Source organism: Triticum aestivum, chromosome 3B (assembly GCF_018294505.1).
Source record: "Triticum aestivum cultivar Chinese Spring chromosome 3B, IWGSC CS RefSeq v2.1, whole genome shotgun sequence".
NCBI classification, from domain to species: Eukaryota; Viridiplantae; Streptophyta; class Magnoliopsida; order Poales; family Poaceae; genus Triticum; species Triticum aestivum.
In genome coordinates, this window is record NC_057801.1 from 26,049,762 (window position 1) to 26,067,127 (window position 17,366).

The following is a 17,366-nucleotide window of genomic DNA, read 5'->3' on the forward strand; positions in this document are numbered from 1 at the left end:
TTGTCAACTTTGCCATGTCGTATTCACGCACAAAGGAGAAAGATGAGTCAAAAAGATACTAACACGCAAGTTAATCCATTTATTATCAGAGATAAGTGGGACTTTGAGATTTGCCCTTACGTATGGTAATTGTCATAGGCACAACCAGGACGGCCTGCCCTAGGCTAAGCCACATACAACGTGGCGGTAAGGACGGGCGCTAGGGATCAGAATACATGTCATTTTGCTTGTTCGGAGAAAAATTCCTAGCGCTCTAGTCGACGAGTGTTTAGTTTTACGTGAGAGAATTAGGGCCCCTACAGTGTCTCTGCGTTAGAGAGCGAGGCTATTACGCAAAACCTAGGCAATATCTTCAAATTTTCAATCCTTAAGCTCGTACACAATCGTCTATGCAATAGACGTGGCCTTAATCGGGTCTGCACCGGTAACATCGTAGCAACAAGATCCTAGTAAACTCAGGAAAAGAAATAAAATATATCACAAGCCTTGTAAACAAGAAAGGAAAACACTACTTCCTCTGTCTAGGTGTGTAAGTCACCTTACGAAAATCAAGTAATCCCAAAACACTTAGGCACGGTACATTAACTCACTCCTCGTTTCTTGTTTCGTGACATGTCAACCAATAAAAGATGTGTGTCGTGCATGCTTTGAATGACTTGAGACTACCAAACATGACATGCAATGGTTAGTTCATTGCTGCAATGCTAATAATTAGCAAAAAGGCATTAAGTTCTCTTGTTTTCCTCTCCGCCTTGGAGTACATTTCTTACAAGTGATGTAGCTAATGCTTAGCCAAGAAATTGGTTGTCTCTTAACACATGGTCTTCCACTTAGCGGTCGACAGCGCAAGGCAAGAAACAACAAGACATAGAGGTCAGTACAGAACGACCCATCAAGATGATTATCGTGTGCACTGCTCAAGATGCCCGAATCGCTGCACAGCTACAGTGTCATCAATCAAATTGTCCTCATGCCGGATGCTGCAGAAAGGAAGATGCTGCCAGTAATAATAATGCTCTGTACTCTGAATAATGCTCCAAATCGGTCGATTGCTAATGCCGTGTCGTTAGTTAAGCCACGGACCCACAGCTGTTAAAAGAATCCGTTTTTTTAATTTTAGCTGTTAAAGGAGACCGACCTTCTTGACCTGGCTAACGAGTCAAGGTCACATGTTCACGCGCCAGCCGTGGGCCCACCATCCCAGTGATGCCAGCGATGACTTGGGGCACGAAAGCGGGCTGACATCACCGATGGAGAGAGCGCGTGATGTCATTCATGGCGAGCCTGGCTCTTGATTTTTGAACGTCTGACCCGTTCTCCTATTCGACTTAGTGTAGCCTGGTCCTTGCTCTAGGTCTCACTCAGACCTCCACAAGCCCGTCTTCCTCTGACCCGCCCTTTATCATCTCATATATTCAGAACGTGAGGCTCCGGTGGAACCCCTCTTCTTTTGAAATATGCTTTCACCTCCCTTTATAAAAAAGCTACACGGTGATATAAACCAAGAGCGTTGATAGATGTAGTGCAAAGTTGGGTCATCTATTTTGGAACAGAGGGAGTAGATACGATACGTGGATACAAGTTGCTTTCGACGGTCTTGGGATTTGTCGCCCTTGTGTCCGTCTTGGTCGACGTGCCCTGATAGATAGATATGTGTAATTTTGGCTAGTTTTCCTTAATCAATTGTGCCATGTAGTTTTGCTCATTAACCGGCCCAACTCTTTTCTTCTTTAACCATCCTTGGTCGCTGGCATGACGTGTCCTCGTAGCAACTCACCCCACCTTCACTTGGCTAGGACATTGATCCAACCATCTATATGGAATCGGCATAATCGTGGAACTTTGAATGATCTTGCATGCCTCACTTCTTACTCTCTTTCTACTCCATCCTTCCAAGCCAGCACAGAGAAAGAGATAGAGGGAGGAGAGAGTGTAACTTTGTGTGGGGCCATTCAAGAATGTGTCGGGCCATAACCGGTTTCTCAATGTTTTGGCGTAGTAACAAAATTCAGCTAATTTTCTTGAACCCGGGTATATGGAATATGCGCACTAGTTTCAAAAAGCAGGGCATATTTGTACATAAAATACACCATCTCAACCAACCCATCAAATTTGGCGAGGCTTCTGCGTCACCTCTATCACCGTTGCCTAGCAACATGTTGTGTCTCTGTTGTAAATTTCCTAACATTCTTTGGGCGTAACATCGATCCGCCAACAGTTGAAACCCTTTGCCACAAACCTAGGAGCTTATATTACATGTCGCATCGTAAGCTCTGAAACGTCTCACCTCCTAAAATGTTGCCACTCCCTCCCTGCAAGCTACCACTCAGAGAAGATTGGCAGGGAAGGGAGTCATTCAAGGATGGATGGGATCATAATCCTTGTCAATGCAATCGTGGAGCAGCTTTTTAAAATTCATTTTCTTGACACGAAACATATGGAATATACATACAAGCAAAGTCAACAAAGCGCCGAGAAAATGTGTAGAAACATGATTTAACATGCATGCACCATGAACAGGACATGTAGTCGTCAAGTCGTGTAAAAAGAGATAATGATTTCGACACTTACCAAACTATAATGTTCACTGAAAACTAAAGACATTGACTTTAACCAATCTAGTGTGTCTAACCTTTTGCCAGTTTAGGCCTTTAAGCAATCTTGTTTTCTAACAATTTGCATGTTGGTGCTTACGAAAATATATGGAAGCTTTACTGAAACATATAGACATTCCAACAAAACATAAAATAATAATAATAATAATCATGTAAACAGGTCCATCGCCGTGAAAGATATCCCCTAAAAATTTATCGTGAAAGATAAAAACATGGGTATGAAGGGGAAAGGATTTGTGGCATGTAGGTGCAGGGGCACCCAAATGGTATTGAATAACAAATAAACATAATAGTGTTTATTAGTGTCGCATAGAACTCGGAATGGGGAGTGGCCAAGTGGTAAGGCAGCGGCTTTTGGTCCCGTTACTCGGAGGTTCGAATCCTTCCGTCCTAGATTGTTTCTGACTCCTTCACATGTGCTCTTTTCTTTTGGCAACCGATTTTGAATCTTCATAAGTAGAAGTCCAAATTAAATTATGTTTCATATTCGTGTTTCTCGTGACGAGAGCTTTCAAATAAGATCCATTTTGAATACATTTTGAGGAGTTTTAATAAAATCGTTAAGTTTCAACCTCGAAACTTAGTACAAGCGACCGACAAAATCACAACTTTTGTACAAAAAATCGCTTAAAGTTTCAATTTTAAAATTTGGCATGAGTGACCAAGAAAATCGTAAGTTTCAGTTGCAAAATCATAGGCTTCAATGATTAAAACTTAAAACTTATTGTTCCCTCGTGCGGGATCCAACTATTTTGCGGATCGCGAGGCAATCGGGTGGCCATGAAGAGCTGGACAGTTGTGGGCCCTGTGGATTCCAAGGTATGAAGTATACAATTGATCTAATGCCTCATTTGGTTAATAAATTTTACTTTTGGTTGTTTGGTGAACCGTTTACAGTTTAAGAGATGATCTTAATGTAACTCTTGGTCTGATTAAAAGATCATTTCGCCAGTGTTTGCCTCAGTTTCTTCTTTTATGTTGTGATGACTTTATTCGATCAATAAAGGCCGTCGACGGCTAGACAAAAATGGAAATCACCCCCTAAAAATGGGAAATCACGAGAAGGCCATTTCAATTTCATAAGTGCAAGGCTAGCTGGGAATCATTCGCCAGATTTTTCTAATCTTTCCACATCACCCATGATGAGATATAGCCAGAAGGAAGATGGTGGGATTCCCGCGAACCAAGTGCCCAACTTGAGCATCGTTTTTTTCGTACCAGATGACCAACTTGTCCATTGTTTAGTTGCTTCGTGGATTATCACACTATCACGAGTGCGATCCATAAGAAAGTGGACGATGACCACCGTCTAAATTAACTAAGACGACCGTTGCTGTGGGTCTCGGTTTTATAGGGCCGGCTAATGCAAAGTGTCCACCAGCTTAAGTTAGTCCTTGATTTCCGTGGCACCATACATCAGCTTCATGACGTGAGCCCCTAATCAGGGATTAAAAGGTAAAATGAATATATATTATATATGATGACATACTATATGAATGTGACAATTTTGTACTCCCCCCGTTCCGTAATATAACACTAGTAGAAAAACACCTAATACTCCCGGTTCGTGAGGGAACCGGGACTAATGGGCCGTTACTAATACCTCCACCCATTAGTTCCGGTTCAAACTAGAACCGGGACTAATGTGCCTCCACGTGGCTCTGTGCGCCGAGCCCAGTCAGGGGGCCTTTGGTCCCGGTTGGTGGCACCAACCGGGATCAAAAGTCCATATAATTTTTTTTGGAAATTGGCTGCTTTAGGGGGTTTGGGGGTTATTTTTAGGTTGTTATGTTAGCTAGCTAATAGAGAGAAGTGTCCTCTCTTATATCTTCGTCCTTGGTTTACCAACGCTGCTGCTATATATGTTCATTTTACCCGCTGATATAATAACTCATGCATGCTCGCATACATCAGCATATATAATAACAAGTACTCGTCCTACTAATAATCATGCATCATCATACAACTTCTACTCGTTATTAATAATAAGTCATACGATCATCATCCTCATAGTCATCGAACCCAACCCTACATAACTGTTCTTAACACATGATCATCAGTATCAGGTAGGACCTAAACACCCTTAAGGTAAAATAGCATAAAACAATATAGACCCTGACTCTCCATTATGAAGAATGGCGATCATCCTGTCTTCAATTTTTGCCCTTCGCTGAATGTTGCTTCCAAGAAGCTCCTTACGACTATCTATACATTTTTTCCATTATTTGGTTCTCATGTCTCCACTTATTTTAGAAACCCGGTATGGACAGTTGAGATTCGTAGGACGACCTAGTTGTATGTTCAAAACATGAAGGCTATCGTGTGTATACATCAGATGAGGCACACACTCATTCGGGATTATCTGTTGAAAAACATAGTAATAACTTCGTAGTTAGCAATGATATGATATACTAGTTTTAGAAGTGTGCAAAAAGATGCACGGATATTGTAATAGTACAAAAGTCTTACCAGGGTATCTCCATGATAGTTACCGTAGTTTAACACGTGCACTAGTGGCACGTATTGACCATAATGTTGAGGAGTTCGATTGTAGACATTGCAATTCTCAAGATCAGTACAAAATGCGACCAGATAATTTTTCTCCTGATAAGTTAGTTCGGAGCCTTCGGTGTAGTAGGTTCTGTCTACCATCTTCCGCACATTCTTTGAAGAATGAAAATAAGCTGTCAATGAAGAATAAGTTGTCAACTATTTTGAAATAAACAATATAAATTACTTAATAACTATGTTAAGCTCACATGGGGGAAGAATTGGAGGTGTATCCACAAGGACGAAAATCGTAGGTCTCTCTTGCTCGATTGTAGGATCACCAAGATCCATGGTAACAAGCATACCCTCATCAAAACCATACATCTTGCAAAGTGCTTCCCAATTTTTGCAACCAAAATAGGTTACACTCTGAGCATTCTACAGCTTTACTTGAAAATCCACACCATGATTGGTACTTAGGATAATTTTTTTGGTTTCGAAACTTTCATGGTCTTCAAAATCCATCCTCTCCAAGACATAGCGTCTTGCAAAGCATGGGATAAACTAGTCGAATTGGAAAAGATGAAAAATATTGTCATTATTAAAATAGTTGAAGTCATGAGTAATTACGAAAAAAAACTTTTATCGTCAGTTGCATACCGTATGGACATCGAAGGTCTCCTCGAGCTTAATGCTGAAGCGGCGATCTTCGTCCAGCACAATGAACCTGTCGCAGATACCTCGGTCGTCGTGGCACCAGTCGCACTCCCCCGGGCGGTTTTCGTCGTCCGATGAGTACGATATTTCCGGCCTACGTTCATAATTCAAATATTAAACTAGATCATTATTATTAATCACGGGTTGACTATCGATGATCGATGTACGTAGCTCCTCCTTTCATTCCCGAATGCATTATTATATCAAATTGTCTAGCACACGCGAATGAAGGAGAACTTATCCAATATGAGCATTCAATAAGCAAAACCAAATCATAAAATAAGCAAAACCAAATCATAAAATAAAGTATAGTATTCAAATTAGCATGCATTCAATAATTATAAGCAAAAGTACATCATCTCTTGGTGTCCGTACATCGTCGAATAATATCACTAATACAACTAGAACCGTAGCGCCCGACGGGTATCGACGCGAGCGGTGGACACCCAAAGATAAGGAACCATCACATGATCATAGCTCCAGTGAGATCCCTGAAGAACCTGCCAGGTATTGTCGAATCTGCCCTCCAATGCAACCATGTAGCGACGGACGTGCTCGTCCTCCTCGCTGACACGGTGACGTACCACCTCCGCAGTGTCCGGATGCCTCACCACCGTCACTGACCCACGCGACCGCCACCAAACAAGGATCGGGTCAACAACGGGCTGCCTCCTCACCAACCTACGTCCCCCGGAAGGTAGCACCTCCCAATACCAGCCCGGCGGAGCCCAGTCCCGAACATGGCCCTGATCAAGCAGGCCTCCACCGCCGAGTCGACGACGACGAGGATGCGGGATAGGCATCGCCGACGTCGATGCGGCAACTACTTCTATATATAGTTAAATAAAAGTAGTTTTATTAATTAAATCAACTATCTAGTTCAACTACTAAGCACTTACTATAAATAAATAAGTAGTACTTATAAAAACAAACTACTTCTATATATAGTAAAATAAATTAGTTTATTAAAGGGTTAATTATCCTTTTGCCCTCAGTGGTGTCCATGTGCTCAGTTTTGCCCTCAGATGCGAATTGTGCTCAGTTTTGCCCCTAGTCTGTGCGCACCGACTCGTTCCGTGAACTCTGCCGTCTCCGTCAGGTCAACCTTTTGACTCGGCCCTTACAGGTGGGACCAGGCGGCAGAAACGGCCAATTTTATTCAGACCGTTGCACGTGTGGCTTGTGGGACCCAGCAAAGAGCCGTTGAGCAGAGAGCCGTTGGCGGGTGTGCTATATAAGCGGGCGACAGCGGTGGTGACCACGGCGACAGAGAGCACGGCGGTGACCACGGCGAGAGAGAGAGCACGGCGGCGGGAAGCTAGCTGTGGAGGGCGCGGCGGTGGGAAGCTGGCAGTGGAGGGCGCGGCGGCGTTGAGATCCCCTTCGGCTCCGAGCTCCATGTCTTCCTCAAGCTCCCGCGCCACCTCGCGGATGCAGAGCCGGGCGCGTGTGGACATGCCTGTCTTCGTCTGTCCGCGGTGTCGGGCGGGCGTTGATCGAAGGGTTTCTCAGACACCAAGGAACCAGAATCGTCCGTTCTACGTGTGCAGCGAGAATGGGGTAAGAATCGGGGCAATTGCACCATTTTCGTCGTCGGGATGTTTGAGCAATGGGTTGATCTGTTTAGTGTTCATGCAGGTGACATGCTTCTTTCTTTGGGTCGATACTCTGGCCAAGACTCTGATGAATGAACTGCAAGAAGAGCATGAAGAATGGTTGCGCATGTTGCCACGAACGGCAGTGGCCACACCACGAGCTCCGGAAGAAGAGATGGATGGCGAAGCACGCACTGACAGAGAGCTAGCTATTGAGCTTAGGATGTTGAAGAAGAAGGTTAGGAAGCTTGAAGATCAAGCACTACCAATACCCATTTGCAAATACTTTTGGGCATTTGTAGGTATGGTAATCGCACTGGTTGTAATGTTGAAAATGTATGGAAAGGCATGAATTATGAAGGAATTTGTAATCTTGAAATTGTTTGAGAAATTCACCTAGTTTAAATGTTGGTTAAAGTTGTTTAAATGTTGAAACAAAAAGAGAAGAAGTGACCAACATTTAAATATGTTGGAAAAAAAGAGAAGAAATTAGGAATTCAGAAACTTTTGATCAATGAAATGCAGCTCTCTGCTCTGCCTTTCTGTCCAAAAAAAGGTTGCTCTTGGGCCAAATTCAGAGCGTAGAGCCAAGTGCAGGCTAGACTAATGGGCCAACTGCATCCAATTAGGCCCATTCAGGGGTTTTCTTGCGTATTTTTCTGTTTTCTATTCTGATTTAATTTAGGTAGTAAATCATAATGCTGAAACTTTTTGTGGAAGCTAATTGAATTATTCTGGAGCCAAACAATTAATGTTAGAAATTTTTTGGAGCTGTTAATTAATCCAATTCAAATACACCGTGATTTAAATCAAAGACCAAAATGTCATGAAAAATGTGCCTCAGCTCTGGTAGAGGTTTACGCCAGGTGCCAAAATAAATGAACATTTTTTAAGGGCATTACATTGAGAAAAACATAATATGTCTAAAAAATGAAGGGTGGAAAATGCACAAAAAATTGGTGCGCCTGGGGACTCGAACCCAGGACCGCGTGGGTTTGTGGTGTTTAGGGCTACGCTGGTAACCGCTAGGACAGATGGCAAGACTTTGACATGGGTAGGGAAAGAAGGTATACATAGTGAGACTGTGAATTTTTTTTTAAAGAAAATAGTGAGACCGTGAATGTTGCACACGCATGAGAGTGGTTTTCCTTTGTTTTGCACTTAAATTTTGGAGGGTTGGAAGGTTGAAAATGTATGTTGCACTACCACATGATTTTGGTCAGAGTGGCACTTGGTTTAGGGTTAGAGTGGCACTTGGTTTAGGATTTAAAGGGAATAAATTTGCATGTTAGTTCATGACTTTTTGTTTGAATGAAACAGAGGGCTTCTCACCCCCTCCGAAAACCACAAGTTCTCAAACTTCATGACTTGTTTAGGGAAGAAATGATAAGTTTGGGCACGGACATTTTTTAACACACATAATAAGATGGAACACACCGTACCATTACAACTTAGATAAGTTCACGGACAGTTCACGAACACATGATGAAACATGACACGACACGACACGACATAGAAAAGCAACAAAATAAAAAACCAAACATGACGAGCTTGACTCCGGGCTTGAACATCTTCATCTTGACCTCCTTCTTCCACCTTGGCCGCGCGCGCCCCTTCAACACCGTCTTCATCTTCACACCTCCTCCTCCTCGTCGTAGGGAAGGGAGTGCATCTGGCCTGGAGCGGGGAAGATGCGCTCATAGTTGGTGTAGATGTTGTAGACGGTGAAGAAGATGGCCTCGCAGCCGCACCAAAAGACTTGGCCGAGGAGCTCGCGCGCGTCAAATGGGTTGGTGAAGGTGACCGTGAGCAGTAGGAGGATGCCGCCGCGGTCACGAACCTCGTTGAGGGTGAACATCCTCGGCGAGCCCCGTGGGAGGTGGGCATAGCCGGCTCTCAGGAAGGCGCGGGTGAGTTCGACGGAACCCCTCCACCTTGAAATAGCCCACACACGGAGCTCCCTCTCCACGAGCACGCCCGGTGGGTAGCGCAGCTCCGGCACCACAGGCGGACGGCTGAAGGTCGGCCCGTTGAACTGCATCTTCTTCACTTGGTCTCGCTTGGGGAGGGCTCGGTCGCTTGGGTGTTTGAAGTTGGAGAGGATCGGATCTGGCTTGTGGGTGGGAGAGGAAGAGAGGCACCCCATTTATAGGCCTGTGGTGGGAGAGGAAGAGAGAAAGGATGAGAACGGTGCGTGTGTGAATCCGGACGCGTGTGTGTATCCGTTACATTTTGCACACTTAAATTTTTGCACGAAAACGATGCATCTTTGACCGGGCAGTGCATGTGAACCGCTGCCCTGAACCACTGCCCTGAACCACCTAGCTCGCCTCGCTAGCCTAGCTCGCCTAGTGCGCCTCGCTCGCCTCACTCGCATGCATGCACGTCGCCGCCTCCCGCGCATGCGCAAACCCACGTAGCCGCCTCCATGCATGCAAGGCCTGGAAAGGCTGAGACGGGCTATTTACTGCAGTCTCAGGCCCAGACAACGAGACGACCCAACGGTCCATCCAGCGCGCCCGATATTTGTTAAAAAAACAATCTCCCAGCCAATCAGATTGCATCTCGTGGATCGCCCCCCTCCTCCCCGCAGATTCCTTCTAGAAGGGTTAGATCGACGGCCCTTGATCACCGCTAGGGTTAGATAAACGGTCCTTATTCAGCGCTAGGGTTAGCGGGGTTTGGAGCAGTCAAAGCTATGTTTGACCAGATTTCAAATGAGCATAATAAATTAAATAAAAATCAGAAAAATGAAAAACCTGCGCACATAGTCTTCTTATGTCATATACTAACGATTTAAGTTGATAAACAAGCTTTACATACATTTAAATGATAAGTTCATGTGTATTGTATGATATCTCGAGTATCTCAAACTCTCTTGTATGAAGTGAAGAGAAGTGTTTTGGGGAAATGAACATGAAAATTTCAAAAAACTCACCACAGCTTCATTTTGGAGTGACTAAGAAGGATCCAGGCTTAGTTTTTCATTTTGATGTTTTACACTTGTTTAAATCTTGGTCAAAGTTAAGTTTGACCAGAATTCAAATGAGCAAAACAAATTTAAAAAAAAAATCAAAAAATGGAAAAACCAGCGCACATAGTCTGTACATATAGAATATATGTGTAGGAAAGTTATTTGACTGATTTAGATAAGGTCGAAAAAAACCTTGCTTAGAAATGAGGCCGTTTACCCTACCTTTGGACCCCTCTTTTTAGCACATTTTTCATGAAAATTTCAAAAACCTCACCACAACTTCATTTTGGATTGACTAAGAAGTATCCAGGCTTAGTTTTTCATTTTGATGTTTTAGACTTGCTTAAATCTTGGTCAAAGTTAGGTTTGACCAGAATTTAAATGAGCAAAATAAAATTCAAAAAAATCAAAAAAAGGAAAAACCATGTGCTCATTCAAACATCATCCAACAGATATTTAAACATCATGTCAAACATACTTCTAACATAGGTCCAACATCATCCAACAGAAATACAACATGTCAAGTGATAAATGTTTCATAATACAACATCATTCCTTATTCATAATGTTTCATAATTGTTCATAGATAGCGTTGGGGCTTCTGTCTGTTCCTTGAGCTTCTTGTCATCACTTTGCTCCTCGTGCACCTTGTGCTCATTGTTTCTTCTCTTCTTCTCTTGGTTGTCGGTACCTTGCGCGTCTTCTTCAAACCTACCATAGAGCTGTGCAAAACATAAAGGGTCCAAACATAAACGGTAATGAGATCGTGTCAAGTGATAGATGTACAGTAGTATTTGACCCTTGCAAGATTTACATACCTAGCAGAACTCACAACAACGGAAGGTTGGTCACCATTTGGAGCCTCACTTGGATCATCATTTGGAGCCTCACTTGGATCACCATGATCACCATTTAGAGCCTCACTTGGATTACCATTTGGAGCCTCACTTGAATCCGGCTGTTGACCATCATTTTCATCATCTGTTGAGGCAACCGGCTGTTGACCAACATTTTCATCATCTGTTGAGGCAACCGGCTGCTGACCAACATTTTCATCGAAGCCTTCATCGAAACTCTCTCCGAATGCTGGATCTACTGTGTTATCACAATACTTACCGAAATGACCAGACCCACCACATCTTGTGCACTTACGCTTCCTCGCTCCAAGTCCAGCTCCTTCGCTGCGAGGTCTTATTCGACTCTTCCTTGGTCTACCTGCTGCTCTCTTCAGAACTGGAGCGCAAAGCTTGAATCCAGGGTCCACCATGTCCCATTGTTGTTTTCCCTCCATAGCAGGCAAGGCATAAGCATATGTGGCTTTGAACCTTGCAACAGAGTAGTAATCATGCACATACTGCTGTATGTTCCCTGCTGGACCTGGGAGAGAAGTGATGAAAAACAAGGCATGAATGCATGGCAACCCAGTTATCTGCCATTGCCTACAACTGCAAGTTCTAGTTTCTAAATCCACTGGATATCTCCATTCCCTCTTCTCTTTATCCAAATATGATATCTCTGCTGTGGTACCCGAGCAAAGCGTCATGTTCATTTCCAAGCCTGTTGTCTTCTGCTTCAGTTCATTCATCACGGCAGGGATGATAATGTGGCCCATGAATTTTGCCTCGGCTATTCCTGCACGATAATGAAATTTCTGCATGTATTCTATCCTTATTATGTCAAGCAAATCCACCACATAATGACCCTTTAGTTTCCGGATAGTTGAGTTGAAAGACTCTGCTAGATTATTGTGCACATAGTCAACTTTGCTCACTTCACTGAATTGGCTTCTGGCCCATAACTTGGAGTGGTGTGTTTCCAAGTATTCTTTCACTTTGGGATTCATGTATAACTGCCTCAAGTGGTAGTTGTGCTTCTTCACACTGCATGTCAAAGATGCTGGCCATAAATTGTCGATATACACCTTTCCTTTGAATTTCTTCATGAAATTTGCAGCAAGGTGACGCATGCATTCCCTATGCTCTACTCCAGGGAACACATTGTCCACGGCCACTTCTAAACCTTTGCAGGCATCTGTATGAATGACCAACCCATTGGGATGTGCAATAGCCCGGCGGAGATTATGCAAAAACCAAGTCCAGCTCTCCTCAGACTCTGTCTCTAGCACACCATAGGCAACTGGAAATACAAAACTATGTGCATCAACTGCACAAGCTGCTACTAACTGTCCTTTAAACCTTCCTGTGAGAAAAGTGGCATCAATAGCCAAATAAGGCCTGCAGCCTGCCAAAAAACCCCGGCGACAAGCCTCAAAGCAGACAAAAACCCTTCTAAAACATTCCTTGGTCTTTGTCACTCCCCTGAATGTGTACTCCACGGTGTGGTGATCAATATCTACAATACTACCTGGGCTTGTCCTCTCCACTTCACCTTTGAATGAATACAACAATTGAAAACTTTCCTGCCAGTTACCATAAATAGAATCCATAGCATGTTGTTTACCATTGAACAACCTCATGTATGGTAAATCTATCTTGAACTTATCTTTGATGTTCTTCTGCAATTCCTTTGGACCCACTTGCCGGTTTTCTTTCACCCACTTTTTTACTTCTTCTGCCACCCATCTTGACTTGGCTCTACTGATTGTATCCTTCCTAAGGGTTGATTCCTGACATGTGTGCTTAAAAGGATTCACTTTGACCTGAACATTAGTGCTATTCCGCATTTTAGCTGCAAGCAGCCTCCATGGACAACCCTCAGTCGGACAGTGCACTCTGTAACGTACTTGATCGCTCTTGTCAACTTTGAAAGTACGTTCTACCTTGATGCAGTATGTCACAAGTGCATTTCTACACTCATTCATGGATGCAAAAACTATACCTTCTTCCATTTGAGGGTTCAAAGGGTCCCATTGAACAGCTGCAAGGTCTTCGTCCTCACCCATCGCGTCATCATCCACACGGACTGCATTGTGAGCCTCATCTTGGTTTTCAGCCCTAGGTGCCTGTCGTAAATTCTGAATAACATCAGAATATAACTTCTCTTCATCAACCCCAGAATTGTAGCCATCAGGCTCCACTTCAAGGGGGACCCTACTGCTGTTGCCCACACTTGTCGAGCCACCACGTCGCCGTGCACCAACTGAACTGTTCTGGCTAGAGATGCCATTACGACGACTTGATTCTCCCCGAGATGTTGCACCCGCCATCCTAGGTCCAAATGCCTGCTCAAGCACATCAACTTGCAGCCTCACATGGAAATTATCTTTCTCTTTATGCCTAACAAACATGGTAGCTAGCTCTTCATCATTACTAACTGTCACCCAATTCTTTCCCCCATCATAGTATTTGTAAACCACTTCATCAAGCAAACCCCAAGGATATTGGCTACAAATTACCTCCCCAAATTGTCTGAAACTCCAATTACTAGCCATTGGCAACCGATAATCAAAACCTCCTTGGTATTTCTTCTTATCCTTTGCATCGAACATGTACCGGTCCCTTCTAATGTGCACCATGAAAGCAAACCGCAACTCCATCCTAACCGGTGAAAAACAGAGACGCAATCAGCACACTAATTGGGCAAACCTACTCGAATCGAGTGTTCAAATGCACAACTAAGCTCAATCTAAACAAGAGGCGAGACTTACCCCTCGGGAACCCAGTCGTGGACGCGGCGGATCTCCGGCCCGATGCCTGCCTCGCCAAATACTCCGGGGTCGCCGCTGCTCTCCATTTCGCCCTAGGGTTCTTCCTCCTAGTTCAAATAGCTCCAGCAGCCCCCCACCTTTGAGCGCTCCGGCCGGGCGCACGGAAGGAGGCCGCGCCGCGGGTCGAGCAGGTGGCGGGCGCCCCACCCGTGGCGTCGCAGGAAGGTGGTGGGCGTCACAATGAGCCGTGGAGCGTAGGCGCAGGGAGGTAGCGGCGGAGCAGGGCGTGCAGCTGGTGGCGGGGCAGGTGCTGGCCGCAGCGCAGGTGGCGGCGGCGGCGGCGCACGACAGCCGGCCGAGCGGATGGGTGTGAGCTAGAATGATTTGGGGATTTAGTTGCAGGGGCCTACATGTCAGCTCCGGACCCACGTCCACGCGGTCCCACGTGTAAGCTCCGGACCCACAACTACTAACGCCGGCGGATGGAATGGACTCAAATATGGCCGTTTGGCCTCGTCGTAGTTGCTGTGCACGGACTAGGGGCAAAACTGAGGACAATTTACATCTGAGGGCAAAACTGAGCACATGGACACCACTGAGGGCAAAAAGATAATTAACCCTTTATTAAATCAACTAGATAGTTCAACTATATATAAACTACTTCTTATTACTACACATCTAATCTAACAAAAAAAATCATTAATTGCTACACATCTAATCTAACAACTATATATAAACTACTTCTTATTACTACACATATAAACTATATACAAAAAAATCATTAAAATTCTATGAACAAAATTAATTACTACACATCTAATCTAATCTAACAAAAAAATCTAATCTAACAAAAAAAATCTATGAACTACATATCAAAATTACTACACATCTAATCTAACAAAAAAATCTAATTAATCTAGCAAAAAAATCTAACATAATATAAACAAATTAATTACTACACATCTAATCTACCCAATAAAATCTAATCTAACAAAAAAATCTATGAACTACATATCTAAATTACTACACAATCTAATCTAACAAAAAAATCTAATTAATCTAACAAAAAAATCTAACATAATATAAACAAATTAATTGCTACACATCTAATCTAAGAAAAAATCTAATCTGACAACAAAATCTATGAACTACATATATCTAAATTACTACACACATCTAACCTAACAAAAAAATCTAATTAAATCTAACAAAAAAATGACGGTGACGGCCGGCGAAGGCGAAGGCGAGGTGATCACGTACGGCCGGCGACGGTGACGGCGAAGGCGACGGCGAGGTGCGGAGCGGGGCGGCAACGGCGACGACGACGGGGCGGCGCGGGCCAGGGCGGCGGGGCGCGGCGCGGGCGGGCTGGGCGGGGCGCGCGGGCGGTGACGGCGCGGGGCGGGGCTGGGCGGGGCGGCGACGGCGTCGGGGCGTGGCAGGGCGGGGCGGCGACGGCGAGGTGGCGACAGGGAAAGACGCGCGGCGACGGGAGTGGAGCAGGAGAGATCGAAAACTGCCAAGTCCTGTATATATAGGAAGAGCATCGGTCCCGGTTGGTGGCTCCAACCGTGACTAATGCCCCCTTTAGTCCCGGTTGGTGCCACCAACCGGGACCAAAGGCCTCTTTTCAACAGCCCAAAGGGCGGGAAACGAAGACCTTTGGTCTCATTTGGTGGCTCCAACCGGGACTAAAGGGGGGGGCATTGGTACCGATTGGTGGCACCAACCGGGACTAAAGGCCATGTGCTGCCCGCGTCGCGGCACGATAGTTTAGTCCCACCTCGCTAGCTGAGGGAGCTCAAGAGTGGTTTATAAGCACCAGTCCCGCTGCCCTCTCGAGCTCCTCTCAAATGCAGGCTTACGGGCCTAAACGCACTATATATGCCTGTGGGCATATTGGGCCTATTGCGGGCCTGAATACTGGCCAATTGTTGGGTTTCTAGTCGTATTCAGGCCGTGGTAGCCCTTTAGGTGGCACTTTTTTTATTTTATTTATTTTATTTTGATTCTTCCTGCAGCTGTTTTTCTAGTCCCACCTCGCCAAGCGAGAGGCACTCGCAGCTGTTTATAAGCCCTGAGTGCAGAAACGATGACGAAGAGGCTCAATGCTCCTGCACGTTGGTTAGCTTCAAGCCTTGATGAATACGGTAGACTGCACAGAGCTATGTGTAGTGCAGTTGACACTATTTCGAAAGGCTTGAAGCAAATTAACAAGCATTGCGCCTCTTTTTATTTTTAAGGACTTATTACAACTGAGAAATAAAAAGAAAAAAAATAAATATAGCTGAAAAGAGAAAAAACTATATAGAAAACTACTCAGAAATGAATTGAAGCAAAAAATAGTTATGATTAACTGTACTAAAAAAGGAGCATAGATGCTTATTTTTAATGACTTATTACAACTCAGAAATAAAAAGAAAAGAAAGTAGTTGTGATTAACTTTACTAAAATATGAGCATAGATGCTTATTTTTAATGACTTATTACAACTCAGAAATAAAAAGAAGAAAAAATAATTATGATTAACTTTACTAAAAAATGAGCATAGATGCTTATTTTTAATGACTTATTACAACTAAGAAATAAAAAGAAAAAAAAATAAATATAGCTGAAAAGAAAAAAAAACTATATAGAAAACTACTCATAAATGAATTGAACCAAAAAATAGTTGTGATTAACTGTACTAAAAAAGGAGCATAGATGCTTATTTTTAATGACTTATTACAACTCAGAAATAAAAAGAAAAAAAATAAATATAGCAGAAAAGAAAAAAACTATATAAAAAGATACTCAGAAATGAATTGAAGCAAAAAATAGTTGTGATTAACTGTATTAAAAAAGAAGCATAGATGCTTATTTTTAATGATTTATTACAACTCAGAAATAAAAAAAAAGAAAGTAGTTGTGATTAACTTTACTAAAATATGAGCATAGATGCTTATTTTTAATGACTTATTACAATTCAAAATAAATAGAAGAAAAAATAGTTATGATTAACTTTACTAAAAAATGAGCATAGATGCTTAATTTTAATGACTTATTACAAGTCAAAAATAAAAAGAAAAAAAATAAATATAGCAGAAAAAGAAAAAAAACTATATAAAAAGCTACTCAGAAATTAGCATAAATGCGCTTATAGAGGAAATTCAAATTAAATTCATAACAAATTTCAAGAGAAATTCGTATGAATTTAGCCTAAATTCCCTATATAAGGGCATCCATTTTCATTTTCAGAGGAGTTCAATAAGGCAGAGAGGGAGGGGCTTATAAACCGGTCTGATTCCCCTCCGGTTGGCGAGGTGGGACTAAACTTTGGCCGCAACAAGGACCAACCCTTTAGTCCCGGTTGGTGGAATGGACCGGGAC